Source organism: Choloepus didactylus, chromosome 13, assembly GCF_015220235.1.
Source record: "Choloepus didactylus isolate mChoDid1 chromosome 13, mChoDid1.pri, whole genome shotgun sequence".
Taxonomy (NCBI): Eukaryota; Metazoa; Chordata; class Mammalia; order Pilosa; family Megalonychidae; genus Choloepus; species Choloepus didactylus.
In genome coordinates, this window is record NC_051319.1 from 45569689 (window position 1) to 45574810 (window position 5122).

Sequence of the window (5122 nt, forward strand, 5' to 3'; positions counted from 1 at the left end):
GTAACTTTCAGTCAAGACCTGAAAAACCCTACCTCTGCTAGGTGATCAAGGTCAACATCAGCAGTAAGTCATATTGATAGTATGTACCCTTGAAATAAGGTAATAAAAATGACACTTTACATCTGCTGTCTTTCTGCCACAGACCCATAACCCAAGTCTAATCATTGAAAAAAAAATTCAAACCTGTTCCAGTAGAGGGGCATTCTACCAAATACCTGACCAGTAATCCTTAAAACTTACAGTCAGGCAAAAAAAAGAAGGCTGAGAAACTGTCACAGCCAAAAGAAGCCTAAGGAAGCATGACATCTAAAAGCAGTATGTTAACCTGGGTGGGAACCTGGAAGAAAAAAGGGGCATTAGGTAAAGACTGAGGAAATCTGAATAAAATATGAATTTTAAATAATAGCAATGTATCAATATTGATTCTGTAATTATAAAAAGTGTACGATACCAAAGTGAAAGGTTAACAATAAGGGAAACAGTTTGGGGCTGTTCTAGTTTGCTAATGCTGCCAAAATGCAAAATACCAGAGAGGGATTGGCTTTTTTAAAAGGGGGTTTATTTGGTTATACAGTTACAGTCTTAAGGCCATAAAGCATCCAAGGTAACACATCAGCAGTTGGGTATCTTCACTGGAGGATGGCCAATGGTGTCTGGAAAACCTCTGTTAGCTGGGAAGGCACATGCTTTGCGTCTGCTCCAAAGTTCTGGTTTCAAAATGGCTTTCTTCCAGGACATTCCTCTCTAGGCTGCAGTTCCTCAAAAATGTCAGTCTTGGTTACACTTAGGGTATTTGTCTTCTCTTAGCTTCTCCAGAGCAAGATTCTGCTTTCGACGGCCAACTTCAAACTGTCTCTCATCTGCAGCTCCTGTGCTTTCTTCAAGGTGTCCCTCTTTGGCTGTAACTCCTCTTCAAAATGTCATTCTCAGCTGCACTGAGTTCCTTCTGTTTGCCAGCTCATTTATATTGCTCCAGGGATTTAATTTAGACCCACCCTGAATGGGCGGGGTAACACCTCCATGGAAATTATCCAATCAGAGTCATCACCCACAGTTGGGTGGGGCGCATCTCCATGGAAACACTCAAAGAATTACAGTCTAATTAACACTGATAGGTCTGACCACACAAGATTACATCAAAGATAATGGTGTTTAGGGGGACATAATACATTCAAACTGGCACAGGGGCATATAGGAATTCTGTACAATCTTCTCTACTATTTGGTAAATCTAAAATTATTCTAAAAAAATAAAGTTTATTTTTAGAATTGTCAAATCAGTCATATTCAAGTATATCTAACAATTTTGATCCCTTTATGATGTAGACTATTCATAGGTAATTACATTTTTTTCCTTTTGTTTCTATAAACTCAGCTGCTTTGGCCCTGTTTCTCCCATTATATTTAGAGCAAAAGCTAGATTGCTTTAACCACTATTATTATTATTTTCTATCAGAAGTATTGATTTGAAAGAGAGTTAAATAATCGGTAATTTGCCTTTCGTGTTTTCTCTGTGTTGCCATTAAGTTCTGGTGCATATAGTGTGTGCTTAATAAGTCCAATGATTATTAAAATAGCAGTAGGAGAAACTTTCAGCATAAAGAGAAGTCACTTTTTTAGTAATGAATACAATTTATGATAAGGTACAAATCCCATATCAAGCTAACTCCTTTGAAAATAAACTGGTATACAGACAGAGATAGATGTAATCATTCTGACCTGCAAGAAAGTCCATATTGAGTTCCATTTATATGTATAATATGGTATGCTACTCACTGAGAGGCAAGTTATTATCTAATTTTGAAAATATGTTTGAATGCCTATGAAGCATTTCTCTTTTTTCAAGTGCTATGACACAAGTACTGTGTTTTCTCACACAGTTGCTATAGAAACTCTGTATGTTATTGGATAGTAATTTTGAAACCTTAAAAAGCCTTTTTGAAAAACACAGATTAAAAGTCTTCTTTGGTCAGTTTGGGTGTGTGAAAAAGAATTTAATGATTCTAATTAAGTAAGTAATATTTCTTATTGTCACTATCTTTCTTGTACATGTCCTTACCCAGAGTAAATAAGGGGACTATGACAAGTGGTTAATGGGTGAAGAAATCATTTTCATATGGATAAGCTTTATGGGTTTACAAACACACGTACGTATAATATATGTGTGTATAGATATATATGTTAAAACTTTAATTAATTACAAGTCAGAATTGTAATTAATAATTTCATAAAAGTTTGCTACAAAGTGCACCTATCAAGTAGACAGAAAAATGTCCACAAATAACAAGCTCATTTTTTAACCATTGCACAAAATGTATGCAGCTCATATAAAATAACCTCTATTATTTTGTCTTTCTGTCCTTTTTTCTGTCTTCCCACAATGTACCAATGAATATATAAAATGTCGAGCTATGGTAATTTAATTTGTATAGCTGACAAATGTTAGATTATAATGGTAGCAGTAGTCTATTATCCATAGAATTTCCTACTCCCTGGAAGTGAATAGCTCTCTTTTAAATGCCTATTTCTAATTCAAAACACAAAGATCATGCCTACACTGCCTTTGGTGAAAAGCAGGTAACTTAACATAATTACCTGAAGAAACCAAGGTCTGCTTTTATTACTTTATCAGAGAAAAGGGTGATTTTATGCCTTTAGGGCAGGTCCCCCCAACCCTACTAAGGAGAATTAAAATAGTCACAGAAGTGGAAGAGCTATAAGATAAGGAACCTTAAAATATTGCTAATTATTTTGCAAGAATAAAAACTTAAAAATAGTTTATTAAAACTCAGAAATTAAAATGGATGTATAGGTAAATCTGGAATAATTTATTCAGTGTCTATTAGTCATACAGCATGGTCATTAGTCACCAATTAGCTCACCAGAGCTCAAAGTATTAAAATATTGGAACAGACTTTGAATCTTGAAAGAGGCAATTAACTGTAAATCCCTTGAAAGTAAAGATAGATGTCTCCTGTATCTTTTTTACCCCAGCATGAAACATAATGACTGGCATTTAGTAATTGTTGAATAAATGTGTGTTGAATAAATGAATAAGAAAATGGAGAGTAATTTGAGATTTCAGCAATACAACTAAAACCTTGCAAAGTTGCATTTTCTTGAGAAGCATACAGGAGAGAAAAATAGAATCCATTTATTTAGCCTTTAATGTCTTAGTTTGTTGGTCCTAATGTAGCACATTTATGATAAATTGTATTCCTATCTTCCTAATCTCTATGATTAAAGTAATTAAGCAGTTTCTATTTTTAAACAAAATATAAAGGCTGCTTTTTTCTCCTTGAGGTACCTGCCTTGTGCCGTGGTATTAATAATAAAACCCCTAAAAAATAAATAAACTAAGAGGACACAGCCTTCTCAATGAAAGAAGAAAGTAGTCAGGCAAGTCTGTGAGTTACTCCTAACCTAATATCTGATGAAGTATGGTCCATGGATCAAAATGCCCCAAAATGACCTGGGGCATTTTGAAAAATCAGTTTCATGGACAAATCTCAGACCTATTGAATCAGAATCTAGAGGGAGGTGAGGCTTAGGAAGCTATGCTTTAAAGACTCCCAAAAGATCATTATGTGCAGTCAGGTTTGAGAGGTACTGACCTACTAGACAGGCACTAAACCAAAAGCATGGGTTTGATTTTCATTTCAGGTCTCTCATTTATTTCCCTGAAGGGGTTATTTATTACCAGCTAATTATTTTCGAATGTACCACCAGAGTGCAAACAATTAAAACTTACCAAATATCTGCCTTGCTGTTACCATAGGTCAGTAAGATAATTTCAACTATGTTGAAATTGTGAGCATCAAAAAGTCCGTATCTGCTTCCTGGGAAGGATCTCTGTTTGATCTGAGTCCTTTTTGTTGTCTAACTTATTTTCATAGTGTGCTAGAATTTTAATAATGAGTTAATGAATGTATTCACTAAGAATCCATCCATCTAATAATAACAAAATAAAAAATAAAAATAATAAATCTGCCTCTTATTCAGTACTCACTGTATTCAAAACTCTTTTTTGGTCCCTCTCTGTGTAGTCGTCCTTGTAAATCAATTCTTCTAGAATTGAAGGACCAGGAAGAATTTCAGTAATACATCTCAGCATCTGTTGAAATTTCTGCTATAGCATATTATTTCTGCAAGAAATAACTTCTTAAGCAAAATAACTCTGTGGTCAAATATGCTTGAAATGTGGTATACCATATTGCTCTTTTGGAAATTCACAATAGATGTTAAAATCTGAGGTGTTCTGCAATAAGGATACTATTTTTACTTGTTCACCAAACGTTTTTGACTATAACATTCTCTTGTGGTATAATAGATTCTGATATCACAGAACGGTTGCCCTGTACGTAAGTTTTGAGAAATACTGTTACACAGTAAAATAGTTAAAAATATAACTACATTGTTTCAACAATGTCTGTTCCTCAATCCAAAAGAAAAGGTGTATATATGTTTAAGAATTTTGTTCTAATATTTGAAACATTATAACTAGATATTACGTTCTAGTTTGAATGTGAATTTCTTGTCAGAACTTACTGAAGCTATCTACATTGAATTATTATGTTGGATTGACAGAATCTATGAGAGATTTTCTCAAGCCCATTTGTGCTTCTTTTTTTTTTTTTTTTGCAATATTGTTTGACTATATGTGAAGAATTTTAAAATATTTTATGCATATTTTTTGTTCCACCTTAAATTTAATCTTTTCACTTCTTAATGACTACAAAAGAGAGGAATATAATTAAAAATGATAAAAGATTAAGAGATAAATAATACCTTGATGGTTGTATTTTCATAATAGAAAAATGACAACCTTAGAAATTCCATGGCAAATTAAGTTTAAAATATATCCAGAAACCTTAATTCTGAATAAAGGTTAGAAGGAGAGACTTTAGAGACCATTGAAGCAAAGAGCAAACAGAAGAGAAAATATTAGGTAAAAGTTACACATCTAATTTACTATACTTTCTAATGTGCATTTTACCATCATTGTATTGTATAATAAATGTGGCTTAAAGTAAGTAGAGTTATGCCTAAGATCAGTTGTGAAAAAATGTATAAATGAATCCGAAGTCAAAAAAGAAAAAGCAAAGAAAAATAATCAGTACTTT